The sequence below is a fragment of the Balaenoptera physalus genome, assembly GCF_965194825.1.
Source record: "Balaenoptera physalus genome assembly, chromosome: 6".
Lineage (NCBI taxonomy): Eukaryota > Metazoa > Chordata > Mammalia > Artiodactyla > Balaenopteridae > Balaenoptera > Balaenoptera physalus.
Window position 1 is genome coordinate 40,257,374 of NC_138885.1, and position 22,324 is coordinate 40,279,697.

At 37.7% G+C, this 22,324-nt stretch overlaps 1 protein-coding gene across 3 annotated transcripts in view; it reads right to left on the reverse strand.

Moving 5' to 3' along the window:
* Positions 1-17,864, reverse strand: part of GTDC1 (glycosyltransferase like domain containing 1) — a 392,967-nt gene extending 375,103 nt beyond the window's left edge. For 2 of the 3 annotated variants that reach the window (XM_082465033.1, XM_082465034.1), the window contains exon 1: positions 11,434-13,336. The gene's annotated coding sequence lies outside the window, so the exon portion shown is untranslated. Of the gene's footprint in view, positions 1-11,433 lie in introns of all 3 variants that reach the window. The other variant, XM_082465032.1, reaches the window with a different exon arrangement.
* Positions 17,865-22,324: the final 4,460 nt, after the last annotated feature.

A 22,324-nucleotide genomic window follows, 5' to 3' on the forward strand; every position in this document is an offset into this window, starting at 1 on the left:
CATGGAAACCACCTAAGTGTCCATCAATGGATGAATAAATAAAGGAAATGTGGTATATATATATATATATATATATATATATATATATATATATACAAGGGAATATTATTCCACCATTAAAAAAGAAGAAATCTTGCCACTTGTGACAATATAAAAGAAACTTGAGGACATTATGCTAAGTGAAATAACTCAGACAGATAAAGACAAATACCATATGATCTCACTTATATGTGGAATTGCAAAACAAAACAAACAAGACAAAAGAAAAAAATTCATGGATACAGAGAACAGATTGGTCGTTATGGGGTGGGGGAGTAGAGTGTAGGAGAAATAGGTGAAGGGTGAAGGTGGTCAAGTGGTACGAACTTCCAGTTATTAAACCAATGTAATGGGAAAGTAATGAACATCATGGCAACTACAGTTAATAATACTGTATTGAATATTTGAAAGTTGCTAAGAGAGTATATCTTAAAAGTTCACATCACAAGAAAAAAGAATGTGTAATTGTGTGGTGATAGATGCTAACTAAACATATTGTGGTGATCATTTTGCAATATACACATATATCAAATCATTATGTTGTAACCTGAAACTAATATATGTCAATTATATCTTAATTTTTAAAATTTAAACTTTTTTTTAAAAAAAACAAGGGAAGGAGGAAGACAGGTCTGCTTGCATCTCAATCACCAAGACTTTGCTGTAATATCAAAAGTACAGATGATATCAAGTTAATTCTTAATTTCTTTTTAAATAATAAAATGTTGCACCAGATTAATAGAGATACAATCAAAAAATGTCATTTGGGTCAAGTTTTATCCTTCTCACCCTCAAATCTACAGTCAAAAGTACTAATTACAAAAAACTGATTTTATACAATTGGTTCTTTTTTGCTTTCTAAGGGATGGAAAAATTCTAATGAAACATACCAAAACAAAATGACCAAAGCAAAGAATCAGTGGGCCAGAAAAATCCAAATTTCCCTGATTCTGACTAAGGTCTAGTGGGAAAGAGCACTAAACCAGAAGTCAGGCGCCCTAATTTTAGTGCAGCCCTACCCATGAAAAAATGATTTAATTACTAAACTACTCAGTTTTCCTCATTTAGTAAAGAGAAATCTCACCTACCCTACCTACTTCCAAAACCATTGTGACGATAAAATGAAACAGCATATGTAAGAAATATAAATAATTACATTTATGGAGAAATATAACAATACACATATACACACAGAGCTTCACAAATATAAGGCAACAATCCATTAATCATTATTTTATAGTATAGATGGATTATTTTAATTAATTCACATATTATCTTTATGCTTAACAAACTTTAATAATACTACTTTGTTATTTCAATTATTCTTTGAACTTTAATAAACATATTTAGTAGTAAATGTCAATAAAGTGAAATCTTGATTATTCAGCCAGTTAGGTCTTCTACATTGTTCATAAGGCAGCTTACCCAGGAAAAAATAATAGCAATTAAATTCAAATCAGATAAAATATATTTCTCAGCTGCTCTTTTAAAGATATGGTAGGAAAGAGAGGCTTAAATAAATGATAAATTTAAGATTATTACGATTAATTTATATTTCATTTAGCAGAGTTCACATTCTCTAAAAAAAAATATTGCAAGTACTCAATATTTTTTCTTCTTATATGTCTGAAATCACCCCCAGTAAATGTACAACTCTAATTCCTATTAAGTATCGTTCTCCAGGTAGAACAAAACTATTCAACTGTACTTCTTTTTCTTCATAGGATAGACAAACCTTTCAACCTGATTTTCAAAGGGAGAATGAGTGTAAAGATTTTCCTTACATTTTCAAGCAGAGGTCTTCCATTCTGCAAATAAACTCCATGAAAATAGCTCTTAGATAAAATCATCCTGTCATAAAACAGGACAGTCAGTAGTCACGAGCATTTGAAAAGCACTTGAAGTGTGACCCTATTTGCTCACACTCTAGAAATAAACATATAATCCATGCTGCTTTCTTAATCACTGCAATCTAAATATTGAACAGCTTGGCTTTCGATATTATTTTTCCAGCATACAGAAGGAAACAGACTAGTCATTTTGAGATTAATCAGTTTAAGAATTAATCCATTTCAGAGGCGTAGGTCTCTCTGAAACCAGTTTTAGGACCAAATGTAATCCTAGAGTAAAGAAATTTTGCCTGAGTAACTTTCCAACATAAAGACTGAGAAATCACCTGTAAAAAATATAAGTATTTCAGAGTAGACAATAATATAAATGCCTACATTTAACCTAAGTCTGGAGGAAGTGAGCAGAACTGGGATGAAGTTTGAAAAACATTTCAATACCTTTTTCTGCAGGGCTTTTTCCAGAATCTACGACCCTCTAACCCCCTAACCCCTAGCTTTTCCCTTAATCTCTTCCAATTTACCTGCCTACCTTTAAGAAACTGTACAGAACAAGCCAGGAAATAACTGGAAGAAAGGAAGATGAAACCAACTATTCCACTACTTTGCCCCAACTTGAATCTCTGATTTCAAAATCTCTGACAACCTATAAATCTTGGCTAAAAAAAAAAAAAAACAACTTAACAATTGAAGCTTCTCTGTTCCCCTCCCTAATCCCACTTCCCTCCCTCTTTCCCAGAGGTAACCACTTTGCTGACATGTGTGTCTATCATTCCTATCATTGACTATTTAAACATCATCTACATATGATTACTTTTATAGAATTAAACTCCATAAGCCCACAGGCTGTGTCTGATATTGCCTTCTGTGTAGCATCTAGTAATCAGCATACTCGAATCATTTAAAAGCTACAAATATCTCTAAAGAAAATTAATAAATATTTAGTAAAACTATTTAAACAAAACCATACACCGTCAGAATAGGGAAAAAGAAACAAATTTCTTCCCCATTTATGAAATTCAGCTAGGCGTCTATTATGTAAAGATGATCCAAAAATTCAAATTATTGAAAAATTGGATTTTGGACTTCCCTGGTGGCACCGTGGTTAAGAATTCGCCTGCCAATGCAGGAGACATGAGTTTGAGCCCCGGTCCAGGAAGGTTCCACATGCCAGGGAGCAACTAAGCCCATGCGCCACAACTACTGAGCCTGCGCTCTAGAGCCCGCGACCCACAACTACTGAGCCTGCACGCCTAGAGCCCGTGCTCCGCAACAAGAGAAGCCACCGCAATGAGAAGCCCAGGCACCACAACGAAGAGTAGCCCCTGCTCGCCGCAACTAGAGAAAGCCCGCGCGCAGCAACGAAGACCCAATGCAGCCAATAAATAAATAAATAAATAAATAAATAAAATAACAAATGATAAATAACAAAAAAAGATATATTCATCCCCATATTCACTGAAGCATTAAAAAAAAAAAAAGAAATTGGGTTTTAATTTAAAAGACTGATAAAATGTAAAAGACCAAACAAAATTTAGGTTGGAAAAAAATGTATCTTTCACCCAAATAATTCCCTATACACTCAACAATTATAATTTATTCTGATTTTTTTTGTTGTTGTTTTACCACGTTAGAAGTTATTTTTCTGTATTCCCTAGGCAGCAGCAAATAACACCATGCATGAAGACTCATATAATTACATGCAAAAAAAAAACAGACCAGCACCCTCACACTCCAAACTCCCCTCTGTGGCTCCTTCATGCCCCATATGTTGCTAATAAAACTGTTTCAGTCATACCTATGAGACAGTTTTACTGACATAGTAGCAGGCCTCTTGGTTCTTCACAAGGCAAACCATACCACCAAAACTGTTACAAATGCAAACTTTAAGACTGAGGCAAGTAAAAATCTACATTACATCTATGTGTGTGTACATAGATACATATATATTTCGGAGCACAGAAACCTGCATTAAAACTACAATTCCACTACTTGATTCTGTAAACTTTAAAATGCCCATGCTAGCTATATAGACATATAGAAGGTTCCGAGATCTGACAACAGTATGCCGTCAAGAAACTGTAACCGTAGCATTATCCTTTTATATTGTTAAAATGATCAAGTCAAATATCTAACTGGTAGAAAATAATGACTGTCAGAGTTACTAGTAATAATTATAAAAAGATCCAAAAAGGAAGGGAAAACAATGGAACACTGAAGCAACGAATAGAAATTTTACAAACCTACTAAAGTGATAAATGATCCGGTGTTCATGTGCCTCTCTATTTCAGGAAACTAAAACACTTTCATCACATGTATGGGTAATTTCACCATATGTAAAGTTTTCTCATAAAACATGAATGCTGAAATTATTTAACAAAAAGTTTTTTTTTTTAATCCTGCTATTATAGGAAATGCTCAGTTAGATCAAGATAAATGCATTTCTCAATTTTTTCCAGAAAACTTCTCTAGGGGACCCTCTCTAAGATGTTTCAACACGACCTCAATTAGTAAATCCTCTGGGGACAAGACTCCTTTTAATAAGTCAGCCTAAGAACAAAGGGGTATGATGAATTCTAGTCTCCTTTGAGCTGTGATGACAACAAATAGCAAACAGGAGGCAGGGATGGTAGTTCAAGTACAAATCTTTCACAGGACCGTCTGACCATTATCTCAGGGCTCAAAAGCCCCAATCAACACCACCACGCAGAGGAGGGAAAAGGGCCTAAGCTGAGAAGGCCTGGAGAAGTCGTCAAAAGGACCGATCTTCTAGGGAGAGATCAAGCCTAGAAAACATACCAACTCTAGAACACAATAGCTGAGCCTACAGGGATGAACTTCTAACATTGACATAAGCAACTGGAGGGCACCCTATTTGTTGAAGGATGAATTACTGCATTTGAAATCATAGAATTCTAGAGTGGGCAGGAATCTGTGGATCATCCGTGCTTCCTTCCACTAAATGCAGGAAGGCTTCATGTAGCATTCTAATCAGGTAGATGATGACCCAGCCTCTATGGGAAAACTCACAATGATGGGGAGCTTCAAAGCAACTGTTGACCCATTCCTTTAGGCCTTGCTTGCATACGAGTGTGTCATTTCTGCCTAAGCCTTCTTGCTCATCAATGACGTTGGCCTGCCTACTTAGACTTCAGATCTGACCTGCTCCATCAGACCCAGACCCAGACTTCGACTTTGTCCAGTTTTTGGATTCCCAGTATCCACATACAGGTCAGACATTCTAAATGGAATTATGACCCTAGTCTATCACTACCTTAGGCCAGTTCCCATTACAGCTCCCGTGGTCTGCCCTCATCTATGAAAGAGCACTGCTACCACCACCCCTAAGTCTGCCCACTGCTCAGTCCTAACAGCCCTATGATCACAGATAAACTTAATACTAGAGGAATCCATCTTGGCCCCTCCAGTCCAACAATCTTCTCTGACCCATTGCCTTTGGCTAGTTATTAACATTCTACTACGGCCCAAGAGCATCTGGAGTTCTAATAAAAACTATAGATCTTCTCCGAAAAAAGGCCCAATTGCATATATAATATTGTACATAATTTCAGAGGGTTCCCATGAACCACCAAGTTAAGAATCCCTGCTATCTATAACAGGGGTTCTTATATTTTAAAAATTAAATACAGATTCCAAATACACTGACACACTAAAGGGCACTTTTGCTAGACTCCCTTGCAACTTGAGATCTGCATGTGCCCTAGGTTTCCCAAGGAGGAACACTCCTAGGAGAACAAAAGGAGAAAGAAACAAGGAAAGATAGCAACCAAGGACAGGCAGATCAGCCCATCCAGCAATGATGGCAGGCAAGACAATGATTCTTCTGGGGCCAGCAGCAAAAGCCAAGACTCCTCACTCACCAGCTTCCAAACCTGAGCAGGGCAGCATGGCTCTGAGACCCGAGACGGCTGTGGCTCCCTTAGCAAGCCAGGTGAAAAGTGTGGTTCCAGGAGCTGCTCCTATAAGCCCAGCCTACAGTCTATTCTCTCTGCTCCTCTACTCCTCAAAGATCCTATAAACTATTACAACTTAATAAATCCCCTTCTGCTTAAACCAGCTATAATGATTCTGTTATCTGCCACTAAGAGAATCCTTTCCAATATATGGACCAACCAAACGGAACGCATGAAATAAATATTCAAATACATTCCCAAAACCAGGCTTTAAAATATAGGCCTATGGTTGCATAACAATGTGAATGTACTTAGTGCCACTGATCTATACACTTAAAATGGTGAAAATGGTAAATTTTATGTTATATATATTTTATCTCAATTTTTTAAAATATGATTTTTATAAACACCCCCCAAAAATCTATATTTCAGCCCAGGAATCAAGAACTCTTAGATAACCTTGATTTAGTTAACTTATTCCTGTTCCAATAGTATCAAGCAAGCAAGTCACTTAGCCTCTCAGTCTAGCCTCTTGGTCTCTTAAGTGTAAAAAGTGGAAAAAATCTCAACATATATTAGGGATAAGTCAGACACTAAAATTCTGCAATGGGTCAAGAGGAGGGTGGGAAAGGAACAAGGCAATATTTGTTGCAAACTTACTATGTGACCACTTACTATATACGCTTTCCATATATCCTCATTTAATCCACACAATAATAACACCCACCCAACCCCATTCATAATAATGCTTCAAGGTAGTTGTTACAATCCTTTTCTTACTTATGAGAAAGTGGAGGAAGAAAAGCTAAGCAACTCGCCCAAGGTGCACAGCTAATAGTGACTGCTGGAGTAATAACAGATCAAGATCTGTCTGACGCCAAGGCCCTGGCTCTTTCTATACCGCATTTCTCTTACTGACTGCCACAGCCACAGTGCTCAGCAGGCAAGGGCTAATTAAATTATCCACAGTGATGGAACCATCGCCCAGCCAGGAAAGCAATTCCTGAAAAGCGTCACCTAGACCATTAATATAGTATGCCCTGTAGAGTCAAGTGTGATGTTCAAATACAGAAATGACTAGATGATGATGATTATAATGATAATAGCATCCAGCTACCATTTACTGAGTGCCTATTATGCTTTAAGTGCTTCATATACACTACTTCATTTAATCCCCTGAACATCCTAGTAAGAAATACACAGTAGGTGTTACCTTCATTTTACAACAGAAGAAAATGAGATGCAGAGAGATTAAGAACTCTGCCAAAGATTACACCAGATTCAGAGCCAGAATCTGAACCCAAGTCTTAAAATGCCCAAATACATGTGTGGGGACCACAACGTGTATTTCCTTTTCTCTTCTAAAGAGCCAGACATGGGCCTTATATCCATAAACATTCAATAAACCAGCGGTTTTACTTTGAAATTAGGGACACCAAATGCAGACCAAGAGGTTACACAAATTTAGCAGTCTAATGCTGACAAGAAGTGAAAAGACATGAAGGAAGAAATGATAATGAAGAGTCCATCCCTGAAGGTCAATATATGTTTGCCAGTGAAAGGGTCAGAATCCCCTCACTTCACACTCTTTCAGCCTAGCCCATCTCTCACTTCTCCCCACCACAAGGGAAAAAAAGAGCTATAGACAAGCAATAAGATTTGCTCTATCAACCCTAGCACACTGTTAGAAGTTATACAGACTACATTGTCCTAAGAGAACTGTATGAAAGGAAGGAAATCACCGGGAAGGCATCTGATTCAGCAGGTCTGAGGTGGGGCCTGAGAATTTGCAAATCTAACAAGCTCCCAGGTGATAATGCCCCAGACCACACAAGTTTCATCTAGTATCATCCTAAAGCTTCTTTTTGTCCAACAAGTTCAGCCACCAAAGAGTAACTAATGACAGTTAGGAAGACGGTGTTTATCTCTCTTTGATACAGCAAGGCTTTAAATGGAGATATAATTAACAAGCTGGAAAAGAGCCAAAGGGTTGGCAGGGTAGAAGCTAGGGAGGCGACCACACGGTCTAAATCCAGATATCAATGGGCCCTCAATGAATCCAGTAAATTTCTAAAACTATCAATGACACATGTAATATGTATTTGTTAGAAGTTATAGGGTGGGGTGTGGGGGAAGAGGAAAGGGAATAAAATTTTAATAAATGAAATAAAATTTAAATAAAGGGAATAAGATTATAAATTATATAACTAACATGCGCAAGCTCAGCACCAAGAGAAAATGTTGCCCTACCCTGGTACAAAACTTTATCTTTTGATAAAAAATAGGCCTAACTTTTAGTAAAATAACTTTATTTCCCAAATAAACTGTAGCAGCATAAAAAGTTAACAGCAATAGGAATTCAGTGTATTCCCAGATGATAATAATGAGCTGCAAAAGGTCAAGAAAACTCAAGACAGAACATACACAATGATGGAGTCACTGTTCTCTTTTATTTACAAACGGAGAAAGGAACTTATTTATTTAGTATCATTATGACAGACCCACCCATATATGGAAATAGTAGCTTGTGTAGTTAACTCAAAATATGGTCCAAAACCACATGTTCTGGACTACAAGGAAAATCCAGTCTCATAAAGCAAAAACACCACTATTTAAAATTACATGCTAGCAAAATTAACAGCTTATAGAGTACAGCCTTCTATTAAACAAAAGCCAGGACATGATTTTGTTTTTGTTTGTTTCAATTCAACTGACATCAGGACACTTAAAGTCTACCAAGATACCATATCAAAAATAAATAAAAACTGAAAAAGCAATTATAAAGAAAAAGAAACTGATATAGTGGAACTGACATAGTGGGGAAAAAATGGAAAATAATCTAAATGTCCATCAACAGCAAAGAAGATAAATGGTGGTATAATCATAAAACTGAATATAATACAGCTCTAAAATTCACTGAACTATAGCAGTGGTATTATGGGCTGAATTGTATCTCTCCAAAATTCATATCTTGAAGCCCTAACCTCCAGTGCCTCAGAATGTGACTATATTTGGAGATAGGGCCTTTAAAGAGGTGATTAAATTAAAATGAGTCTAATAAGGTGGGCCCTAATCCAATATGACCAGTGTCCTTATAAGAAGAGGGAATTTGTACACAAAGAGACACCAGAGATATACACCCACCCACCATGTGAGGACAGAGCATATAAGGTGGCCAGCAAGAAGGTGGTCACCTGCAAGCCAAGGAGACCTCAAAAGAAAGCAAATCTGCCAACACCTTGATCTTGAATTCCCAGCCTCCAGAACTGTGAGAAAATGAATTTCATTTGTTTCTACCACCCAGTCTATGGTATTTTGTTATGTCGGCCCAGGAGAACTAACACAAATGATCTCAAACTTAAACATTCGTAAGAATCACCTGGAAGCCTTATTAGAACACAGACTGCCAGGCCCTACTCTCAGAGTTTCTGTTCAGTAGGTCTGGAATGAGGCCTGAAACAGAGCTAGCCTCATGGATGCACAAACATGCTTACAAGGGCACCACTCTTGGTGTAACGCTCTGCCACTACCATCTCCAAATTATTAACAGTTTGAACAAGGGTTCTAGCATTTTCATTTTGCACTGGACTGCACAAATGTATCCAGTCCTGGCCTGAGAATTTTTATTTCCAACAAATTCCCAAGTGATGCTGAAGTTGCTGATCAGGTACCACATTCTGAGAGTCACTGAACCACAGCAACGTCTATCAACCCAGATAAGTCTAAAACATAATATTGGGCAAAAAAGATCAAGCTACAGAAGAACAAGTATAGACAGCATTTATATAAGGTTTTTGTTATGGGTACGCATATATTAAAGTATAAAAACAAGTATGGCAATGTAAACACCAAACTGAGAATCCTTGCTAACTCTGAGGCCAGGGAAAAGAGAACGGAACTAGTGATCAGCACCACAGAAAGCCTCAGCTCTGTCTACAAAGTTCTACTTCTCAAACAAATGAAAAATTAAAAATTGAAGTAAACATGGCAAAAAGGTTCAGTTTTGACAGAGCTGAGAAAGAGTTACATTGTGTTACTCTCTATATACCTTTTTGTACTTTCCTATAAATTTAAAACACTTGAAAATTTTTCAAAGAAAAAAGAACCTTAACTTTTATAGAATCTGAGTAATTTGGTATCACCCACAATCTAGTAAAATATTCCATTCAAAATTTTAAAATTTGCCAGTTGGAAGAATAATTCTACTTATGAAAAAAAAACTCTTCACAAGAACCAAGATATAAAGTTATTTGAAGTTTGAGAATCATAATTTAAAAGAATAAATAGATATAAATCCACTTTAAATGAACAACACATCTAAAAAAGAACTAACATACTATGTAAATTAAGAACACTAAAAATGAGAACTACTATCCCTTAGAAATAATAATAGCTGCAACATTCAGCTTAGTTTGACTCTAGTATGTCTTTTGCATGCAATGACAAATTTTAAGCTGTTTAGTGAAACACAAATAAAACATAATAAGTGGTGAAATTTTTCCAAACCTAGAGAAAATATGAAAAGGTTATATCTCTAACAAATAGAAAATCCATGCAAATTAAAATGAAAGGAATAAAAATAAATATTAGAAAGAAAATTTCAATCTAAAAGATATAGAATACAAATTTCATAAATAATAACTTTTAACTATCAAATTAACCAATTTGTATAAAAAATGAATAATCAGTGCTATTTTGATTTTACTGGGAATAAAAAATGGAAAAACTTTCCAGAAAGCAATTTAAAAACATAAATCAAGGGCCTTAAAAATATTCACTCCCTTTGATCCAATAATTTTCTTTCTAGGAATATACCCTATGGAAAAAATCAAAATTATGAAAACATTCATACACAGGTATATTCATCATAATATTATGTATTACAGAAAAAATTACAAAAAACTACATAAATCATGATACATACATATGATAGATGAAATTTTAATGATTTGTGGGAATTGATTATGATATAAAATTAAATAAAAAGGAAGATTATAAAGTTACGCATACAATGATCCTAACTATGGAAAACTATAAAATTTCAAGGAAGAAAAAAAAATGAAAGGAAATACACCAAAATATTAACAGTCTGCCTCTGGATAACAGGATCATGGGTGATTTATTTCCTTAGCTTCTTTTCTAGAACATATATGTATTACTTTCACATTTAAAAAAATAAAAACTAAAAATTATTAGCACTTTTCACTAAATATAAAACATTTCAATCTAAGGTATTAGAGCATTTAATAAAGTACCTTAACTAAGTGCTAGTTTAATAAATCTTTGAAACATTCATTCCAGTAAAAAGCTGATTATATCTGAGAAGATATAATATACTTTTCAAAATACAGACATTCTTTAAGAAGTTCTTCATAGTTTTTCTTCTATTCTAATTCCTTTCAGTCAAAGGCACCTACGGTTCTTCTAGCATCAAAGTATCTATTACATATCTTAAATTGGTTTCCTAATCTATCATTCTAGAACACAATCAATTTAACATTCTAAATCACACATTTTCATCAACCTGCCTAAGGATAATGGCTGAGACCCCAATACCTCCCAGTCTCTGAGCTGTCCCTTTACCTATAATATCCCTATTTTACAAACCAGTTCTATAAGGAAAGTATCATTGCCTTGACTTTGTAGATGTATGAACTCAGAGAGGCTAAGCAATTGTCCCAACATCACACAGCTAGAAAGTAGCAGAACTGGGACTTAAACCCTGGTCATTCAACTGCAGTACATCACAGCACCTTTCAATAAAGCTGTCATAACATAAAATCCTGGTTTGCTTGGGTTTGGTTGTTGTTGTTGCAATTTTAACCCTTCCTCCTAAGGACAAACAAGGACAGAGTTCCAGAAAAAGATACAATTACAAAAAAATGTAATTAAAGGAGACAGCTATTAATCATAGAAAAGGATTTCAATCTGTATCCTTATCACCTACTTTGTACACTTAACCTACTGAACACTGACCTCACACACCTGAATCACTCGGCCAGAGATAAGAGAATACAGGTAACCAGGAAGAGCTGTGACAGGCTGTATTTTCCAAAAACAGCCACAGCAATATTTCCAGTCCCACATGCCCTTTCAGGTACTTGCCACTCCCTCACCCAAAGGCAGGAACAATTTCCCCTTCAGCTTATGTTGAGCTTTGTATCAAGGAACAAAATGCCTCAGAAGTAATACTGTGTGATTTCTAAAGGTAACCTATAAAAGGCAATACAGTTGTCCCTCCGTATCCGCAGCTTCCACATTCTCAGATTCTACCAACCACAGATCAAAAATATTCGGGGAAAAAAAAAAAAAAGAAATTCCAGAAAATTCTGAAAAGCAAAACTTGAATTTGCCACACACGGGCAACTATTAACATGGTATTTACATTGTAGTTACAACCATTTACATAGCATTTACCTTGTATTAATTATAATTGATAATTATAAGTAATCTAGAGATGATTTAAAGTATATAGGAGAATGAAAATACTACACCATTTTAAATACAGGATTGATCATCCCCCGATTTTGGTATCCTGGGGAAGTACCAAGGACGACTGTATAGGTGCTTTCTCTCTCTCTCTCTCTCTCTCTCTCTCTGGCTCTAACTCGCTCTCTTCTCCCTCCCTCCCATTTTCCTCTCCCGCTCTATTTTCTCTCCCTCATCCCCCTCTTCCCTCCCTCTCACCCTTCCAACCTAGTCACCATACTGTAAGGAAGCCCAGGTGACGTGGAAAGGCTACAAATAGGTGCTCTAACCCGGATTCCCAGTTGTAATCTCAGCTGACAGCCAGCACCGCCCAGCAGACATGTTCCTGAACAAACCTTCACATGATTCTGGCCCTCCCCTTTGAGCCACACAGCTGACACAAAGTGTAGCAAAGACAAACTATGCCAAATGAACCCTTCCAAATCACAGACTCCTTAAATGTTTTTAAGCCACTAAGTTTTACAGTGGTTTGTCAAGTAGTAAGGGTCACCAAAACAGATATTTGGGGTTGTATTCACAGCAAGTTAAAGAGTTTTGTGATCATTCCATTCAAACTTGTATGATAACTTTCTGCAATTATCCTCTTTAAAGTAGCTAAACCATAGCCAGCCCATAGCTCCTTTGACTTCGATTGGTCTTTGGAAACCTGAACCTTCAGGGCTGCTTGATTCTCCTTTTAGAGTCAAACTGTATACCTTGTTGAAATAAAGTTTCACTTTGAAGGTTGGTGTGAGGTGTCACATCCTTTCAGGGTGCAGTTCTAAGCAAGGATGCCAAGAAACTCCCCTCTAGAAGACAGTCGTGGCACCCGTGTTTTAGCTGACACCACAAAAGACACTTGTAGAAAGTTATCATCAATTACCAATGCTCCCTAGAGTACAGTAGTTCCACAAAATATTTTTTTAAACATCTGTATTGAAGTATAATTGCTTTACAATGGTGTGTTAGTTTCTGCTTTATAACAAAGTGAATCAGTTATACATATACATATGTTCCCATATCTCTTCCCTCTTGCATCTCCCTCCCTCCCACCCTCCCTATCCCACCCCTCTAGGTGGTCACAAAGCACCGAGCAACAAAATATTTTTAAGTATAGAGAATGCAGAGTAAAACAGTGCAGAGTGAAACACACACAGATTTGAGTGGAAAGGGAAAAAAGAATGACAAAACATTGCACTTCTTATGCAGACACTCTGTACTCTGCAGATTTGTCTACCAATTTAGGCCAGTGTACTGTTTATTGACTGCTTTGACTTTTCATTTTTTATATAGCTTCAAATGCAATTTCTAATCAAATGAGCTGAAATAAGTTAAAAACTTCTCCTTTTTCGTGTAAATATAATTTTACCAGCTACAAAACATTTCAGTGATGAGGTGTGCATGAAGCCAACTAAATGTAAATAGAACAGAAACACTGAAATCAGTTTACTTCATAGCTTTTAGGAAGGAATTTTAGAATGGTAGTGGCAAGTATCACATTAAAAAATTAACCAAAGTTAGTTATTTGTAGAGATAAATGATCAAACGATATGATCATAACATGTTCCTTGATGATAAAATACATCAGGTTGGTAATCAAATACAAACTCCATGAAGATGAGCCCAAAAAAAAAAAGCTTTTGTTTTAGGCATAGTTTTCACTAGCACAAGACCTTTTTTTGTTTTGTTTTAAGACCTTTTTGATAGTATAATGAAGACCAAACCTTTTTTTCCTGTTAAACCTAGGTCTCTCATAGCTCTAACCTCCCAATAAAATCTTATTGCAGCTCACACAGTATAGGAAATACTAACACCACTGGAAAAGTAAAATTCTTCTGTTCTTCTTCATTAACTTTTGAGAGTGTGGTTTATGTTCATCAGGTTGTTAAGGAACCATTGACGGAAACCGCCCCCCATGGCCAGGCAGGATGATCACCACCTGCATGAGTTGTCTTGCAACAGGAGGTCCCAACACGGAACACAGTGCTGCAGCCGAAATGTAACCAGGAGGATTCAGGAGGGGCCAAGAGGAGGGAGGAGACGCCAGTCCACATGTCCTGCCAACCTCTCAGAAAACTTTGCACTGGAATCCATCTTGGCTGAGAAATGCACACACCACCAAGAAGGACCCTGAGTCAGACCAAATATGGGCCCAGCAAGATGATTGGCCAGAGACAACCCAGAAACTAACCCCATTACCATAAAACCTGAGACTGCGAGCCATGTGGCAGAGCAGTTTTCCTGGGTTCCCTTACCCCGCTGCTCCCCACTCGGGCACCCCTTCCCTTCCTCATAAAGTTTTTTGCTTTGTCAGCCCGTGTGCCTCTTTGGACAATTCATTTCCCAGTATTAGACAAGAGCCACTCTTGGGCCCTGGAAGGGGTCCTCCTTCCTGCAAAAACATGAGTTGCTAAAATATATGTCATATATAATGGATACAGAGTTCATTGCCAAAACAATTTATATCCAATCCTTTGACGGAAATAATATTCTTCAAATACCTAAACTTCAGATTGAAAAGAAAGAAAATGAATCCAAAAGTTTATCTGTTATCCCTCCTTCTTTTGAGGGGGAAAAAAAAACTGTACAAAGGAAATTACAATCTATAAGCCTACAAAACTATAGAGAACAGTGAAAACCAAGGTGAAGGTTTACAAATATTTATGCTTTTTGAAATCAAATGTTAAGATGAATTTATCCTTTGTAGTCCATATCTGTTGTGTAAAACACTAAGGAATCTAATAAGTTTTAAGGGTTGGTTTGATATAATGTGAACTAAACAGTTGAAAATACTCAAAACTTTAAAGCACACTGGTTACTAGAGCAGGTTTTCAAGACTGATTGGGTAAACTAACCTATACAAACCTAAAAATAGGAAGTGACAAGTGAAAGTTTGTTAAGAATTTGCAACAATTCCTACTACAGAGAAGTTTTTCATTAAAAAAGAAACAATCCATGGCCCGCAGGCCTCTTTTGTTTTAATCTCAATGAGAATACCCTTGGAATTGGCTATAGATCCTACCATTCCCTATGGTGTATTCCTGGATATTCCAATGCTCCTTTAAGAATCCGAGTTAGTGAAATCTACTTTAGACCCTAAGACTTGGGAAGAGACCATCTGATTTATACATAGCGATATCTCAAGCCCCTGGTAGAGCACATACATTCAAAATATGTTTGTTGAATGAATTAGAAGGAGGGATACAGGTAAGGAAAGAACAAAAGAGGAAGGAAGAGAGGGAACAGATGCCCTGCTACAAACATGAATAACAAAAGGGTCAAACTGTACAAGAAAATGTAATTATTTCCCAAGAAAAAAATTCCCAATAAAAATGTACGCTTAGATTCTTGCTAAAAATCCTTGCTTTGGAAATTCTTGCTGTTTTACCCTTTGACCATAGCAGTTGTTCCAAAATCTTTTCCTCTTTTTGAAAGTTCTCAACACCACTTCTGCCTATTCACTCTTAGTAGATGACCGCTCTTTTCCTTCAATAAACTTTCTAAGTCATTTAACATGAGCAACTAAACTCTTCCTATAAATTATTAGCAGACACTTATCCTGGAACAGGAGGGAAGGGGGCATGGCACAACCTTTACAAGAATGACACAGCCATAGGACATGACAAAAACCGATTAGAACCAACTAGATCCAAGCTAGGGAAAGATTCGACTTCCAGTGGACCTTGAGCCTCATTATGCGCTCACTGTAATGCACTAGCATGCTAAGTGACACCCACCCCCCACCAGCACCATGACAGTTCTGAGGCCAACCATAAAAGGTCAAAGAGTGGGCAGTGGCCCAATTCCTGGAAATCCCTGCCCCTTCCCCAGAAATAGTTGGAATAGTCCTCCCACTCATTAGCCCTATGAAATTACCCAGCCCATAAAAACTAACCACCCCATTCTGGGGGACCTCTTGCCTTCTGAGATGGCCCACACTCTGTCTGTGGAGTGCGTTTCTCTCTAAATAAGTCCACTTCTTACTTATCACTTTGTCTCTCACTAAATTCTTTCTGCGATGAGACATCAAGAACCTGGGCTTCGTTAAGTCCTGAGACCAGGTGTGTGATCTCAATTAAAAGACCGTGGGCTCAAGTCCCAATCTGGGTTTAGGCTGGGTTCTGGTCCCGGCACGTGGGTTCAAGTCCTATCTGAGTTGCACAGTGTCAGTCCCACATATTTTGTTTCCCTGCCAACTCATAAAGAAAATCCTTTTTCTGTCAAAGTTTAGCCCACACACCTGTGTTAAACACGCCCACTATCCTTTAAGACCATGAACCACCAATCACTCCCTCTCTAAAAGCTTCAATCCCTTTCTTATCACCTATGCCTTTGTAGCTTTTGACAAATTAATCCATTTGCCTCAACCATTAAAATCCTTTGCCTTAATCCTTTATCATTTCAACTCTGTCCACTAAATTTTTCACCCGAGTCTATTTCACTGTCTCCACATCAGTGAAGACATATAGTTGTGTATCTTCAAACTCACTCTTCAATCCTTTATTTGGTTTCTAATCATACTACTCTGCCAAAGTTGCCCTCAAGAGCCTCCAGTGGTCACCAAACACCAAATGAGCTTCACTTGGTCCTCATGTAATCGAACAAGGTTTGTGTGCCGAGGCACAGTGAGGCCAAATAAACTTGAAGTCGGAGTTTGGAGCAGAGAAAGGTTTACTGCAGGACCAAGCAAGGAGAATGGGTGGCTCATGCTCAAAAACCCCAAACTCCCCGATGGTTTGGGGGGGAAAGGGTTTATAGGCAAAATTTAGGGTGAGCGCTGCAGACTGATTGGTTGGTGGTGAGGTAGCAGGGCAGCGCTCCAAGAACCTTGTGCTCAGCCTGAAGTTGCCATCCTCCACCTGGGTGGGGCTTTAGTTCTGCAGAAGAACTTTGGATAAGATATTATGTATATTCCTTGGAGGAGGAACCAGAACTTCTGCCCCAAGTCTGCACTATTGTTTCTTAAATGTTCCTCCCTTGCCTCTGCATCACCTCCCTTCCCTCTGCATCCCCTCCCTTCCCTGATTAGCAACTGTTTGAACCTGCCCTTTGGAACTCAGGGAAGGTCATGGAGGCTAAATGAAGCCAATTTCCTACAAACAAGAAACAGGGGACACCGAAAGGACTTGTACCCGGGAGCCCCACAGGGTCCTGGTCTGCTTCACTCATGTACCTTCAAATCTACATAGTATTTAACATAGTTCATTACCCCATCTTTGAAACTTTCTTGTTTTGACTTCCATAATAGTATACTCTTCTGGCTCTCTGTTTTCTTTCCATTTCTCGCAGGCTTCCCTGTACCTCCTAAATGTGAAACTGGAGGGAAGGGGGCAGGGCATAACCTTTGAAGAATGACATAGCCCCAGGACATGACATAAACTGATTAGAACAAAATGGGTCCAAAATATCAGACAAGTCGACTTCCACTAGACCTTGAGCCTCAGTACAGTTCATTGTAACACATCAGCAAGCTAAATGACACACCCACAGGCGCCATGACAGTCCCAAGGCCGACCATAAGAATCAAAAAGTGGGCAATGGCCCAATTCCTGGAAATCCTCACCCCTTTCCCCCCCACCCCGAAATAGTTGGAATAATCCTCCCACTCATTAGCCTATGAAATTACTCACCCCTATAAAAACTGACAACCCCGGACTTCCCTGGTGGCACAGTGGCTAAGAATCCGCCTGCCAATGCAGGGGACACAGGTTCGATCCCTGGTCCGGGAAGATCCCACATGCCGCGGAGCAACTAAGCCCGTGTGCCACAACTACTGAAGCCCGCATGGCACAACTACTGAAGCCCACACACCTAGAGCCCGTGCTCCACAACAAGAGAGGCCACCGCAATGAGAAGCCCGTGTGCCGCAACAAAGAATAGCCCCCGCTCGCCACAACTAGAGAAAGCCCGCGCGCAGCATGAAGACCCAACACGGCTAAAAATAAATAAATTAAATAAATAAATTTTTTTAAAAACCTGACAACCCCATACCTGGGGCCGCTCTTGCCTTCTGAGATGGCCCACACTCTGTCTGTAGTGTTTTTCTCTCTAAATAAATCCACTTCTTACCTATCATTTTGTCCCTCACTGAATTCTTGAGATATCAAGAACCTGAGCTTCATTAAGTTCTGAAACCAGGTGTGTGATCTCACTTGAAAGACCTTGGGTTTTGGCGGGGTTCCAGTCCCAGCACGTGGGTTCAAGTCCCAATCTGAGCTGCACGGTTGATGCATGCATTCTTAATTAGCCAGACTTGACAATTCTGCCTCCTTAATCTCATATACAAACTCTCTTTTTCATTCCTATTGTATTACCACTTGTCTGAAACACTAAAATAGACTCCCAATTGGGCACCACGCCCCTCCAGTATTACTCCCTCATCCAAGAAACCAACTGCTTTGGTAACATTCCTGAAGTTTAGCCTGCCTCATTCTTCCACTTAAAAGACAGAAAACACACAGATTCAAAAAAACATTTGGTTTGAATCCTAGCTCTGACAATTACTTGTCATGAGACCTTGGGTAAGTCACTAAACTCTTCTGGTCCTCGGTTTTTCTTTTCTTTAAAATAAACTTTGTAATATCTATTAAACAAGGGTTGTTATAAATAAATCAGAAGACCTGTTCAGATCTGACACATAAGAGGTGTTCTATAACCTTCAAGGGCTGTCCAATGCCTAACAAGTAAGATCTATATACGCTTACAAGACAGTTAAACCCAATTATTCTAGTCCAATAGCCAATTGCTCCCTGTCTGCTCCCTGTGTAGGACCATGAGACCCTTCAATGATACACTCCGTACCTTTTGCCTGTTATGTGATCAGCCTGAAATATCCTTTCCCCAAATCTCCCCCTGCCAATTTCTCTACCAGTTACTTAAAGTCCAGCTAGAGTATCACACCTTTTAAGAAATGCCTAACATGAAATCATCTTTTTTTCTCTGAATTTTATTTGTACCTCTCTTACACTATGTATTCCACTGAAGTTATTTATACACTAGCCTTTCTTTCTTATTAGAATATAAACTCTCTGAGGGCCAGAATTATATATTTTAACCACTGCATTGTTCAGTACCCTATTCTACAAACAGAAGCATTAAAAAAGTGACACTTAGAATTGTGAAAGTGATTTTCAGTACTATTTATAAAATTTATCCCAAATAATTTACATAGCCACCTATCTTGTCTATATGCTCACTATGAAAATCAAAGTAAAATGTTCAATAAACTGGGGCATGTCTAAAGGGAGATATGATTTATTTGATTATGTAATTGAACACAAAGAAGAAATAAGACTTTTGTAAGTCTGTTTTATGGAGAATAATATGATTTTAATAACAGTTACATCCAATCAATTCAAAAGGATAAACCTTGTCATTTTATTTTATTTTTAAAGATAATTTATACAAATTATCAAATAATTTCATTTTAGAAACACTCAAACATAACAAATGACCATATGCATGAACAAAATGCAGCATAAAGCCGTGTCAATGAAATTGCCAAGATATTTTACAAAAAGTAATCTGAGTTGATCATTTTTGCTAGAATATATATGTAATTCCTGAATACTAAACAGGAGAAGAAATAAACAAGCAAATCATACATAAAAGGAGTGATCAAATAGTCAACTACAATATTCAAGCACCAAGTGACATTATGAATGAATAAAAAAGACTACATTACAGCTTTTCTGTCACACATCTATTCCAGAACCTACAGAACCTAAACCATAGAGACACCTACAGTATACAGAGTATGCAAGCAAGTACAATGTGAAAAAACAGAAGCAAAGATTAGAGAGAGTGGGAAGCACCTGCTTCCAATTGTCTAGTATATACAGTAAATAGTACCTGCTTCCTTGGATAGAAAAGCTCTAAGAGGAAATTGCACCACTGCACTAGTCTGTGTGCAAGTATATGCTTATGCTCTCACATAGTTGTACCAAAAGGCATTACCTGGGTTGCAAAATTCAAGCAAGAGCAAATCTGGGTAAGTATCAAGATAAACATTAATGATGCACCCTTGGTAAGGCTCAACAAAGAAGAAAAGATCTGAGCACAACTCTTAACACTCTTCAGTCTTCCTGTGTTCACACAACTTGCTTTTCAAACTGGACTAAGCGAGGACCCTAACTAACACTGTCTGGGGAAAGAAGCAGTATTGTTACTTTGGATATGATGCCATCTCTCCAGTTCTTGAATCCCTGACCTCTGGGTAAAACAACTAAACCAATTATTTCATATTTTAAGATACATAGTCTATATCTAACTATCTACATAATTGATTTCTAGGCTGTAAGTAGAGTACAAATACTTATTTTCCTATCTATTTGCAATAATAAACATTACTTGCAGTTGACTAAACATCTGTCTCTGAGTCTCTTGGTTTTTCAACCCTCATGAGGGTTTAAGTTGACCATTAAGAAATCCTTAACTACTGCCAAATCCAATTCCTTTATAAGGGACTATGTAATGGCCCTATTTTGTATCATAGACCTCTGAGGTCTGATGAAAACTAAGGGCCCTCTCCACAGAAGTACCTACTTAAGTACATATAGACAAGATTTTACATACCACTGGGGGCGGTATTTTAGACTTTCCTAATGTCTGGTGAACTTTGACTTAACTTGCTCACTTTCTCCAAGACTCCCTTGGAAGTGTTTCCAGAGCCTAAATTTGTATACTCATCTCTATCCCAGCACCCCTCCAGTTCTACTACCTATCAGCAAGATAAAGCTCCTTTCCTGTACTTTTTCTTCATAATCCCATAATTCTCTTGCAAATTAGATGACTGTATGCATCATGCTGTACTATTTTAACTGATTTTATTTTCTTCTCCATTGGAATGTGAGCTTCTTAAGGCCAGAAACTGTGTCAGGTCCTATTCTATACCTCCAACAACTAGTACCACACCATGTACAAAGAAAATATTCATTAAGTATCTGTCTTTCAAATAAAGCCATGAGTTGATAATTGCTGAAGACGGGCAATGGGTACATGCAGAATAAGGCAGGAAGGGTGCTTCATTCTACTGGTCTGTCTCCTTTTGTATATATTTCAAGTTTTTCAAATATTAAGGGGAAAAGTCTAGAAAAAAAGAGGCTTGTAGCTATACATCAGTAACCTCCACATACATGAATGCATCTAAAAATAAACTGAGACTTGTTCATTTTGCCTCAGAGAACTAGAATCAATGAGTAGAAAACAAAATTCTGGCTTCACAAAAGTAAGAACTCTAATAATTAAAGGTGTCTAAAAATGAAGCTGCCACTGGGCTAGGTACAGGCATACCTCGGAGATATTGCAGTTTCAGTTCCAGACCATCACAATAAAGCGAACATGGCAATAAACTGAGTCAAACAAATTTTTTGGTTTCCCAGAGCATATAAAAGTTATGTTTACACTGTAGTCTACTGTATGCAATAGCATTATGTCTAAAAAGACAATGTACATACCTTAATTTAAAAATACTTTGCTAAAAGTACTAAACATCATCTGACACCAGAGGGTTGCCACAAACCTTCAATTTGTAAAAAAAGCACAGTGTCTACGAAGCACAATAAAGAGAAGTGCAATAAAACAAGGTATACCTGTATATTCAAGCAGGAGTTGGCCACTCAGAATGGATTACTATTTAGGGGGAAAATGGGAGAAATGAATTCTAAGGGAACTTAAAATCTGTGAGTATCTGAAAACATAGTTTATTATTTTAAAACAGATACACAGAAGTCAATATAAAGATAACTGTTGGTTTCATAAAACATCTACAAAGAATGAAGTCCTTTCTCAAAACTAATTTCCTCGCAAGCCTCATTTTGCAGGCATGCACTCTCTGGACATCAGCTTCCCCAGCCTTCTGTCAGGTCCTTAATGTGCCCTGCAGCCTCCATTGCACATGCTGCTCCTACTGGAACACTCTTCAGATAGCAGCTAACGCACACTTCCTTGGGGAAGCCCTTCCTACCTGACCAGATCATGCTCTCTGACAACTACCATTCTTTTCTAGAAAGCAGAGACCCCGTGTTTTTGCTCACCATTGTATCCCCAGGCCTGTCA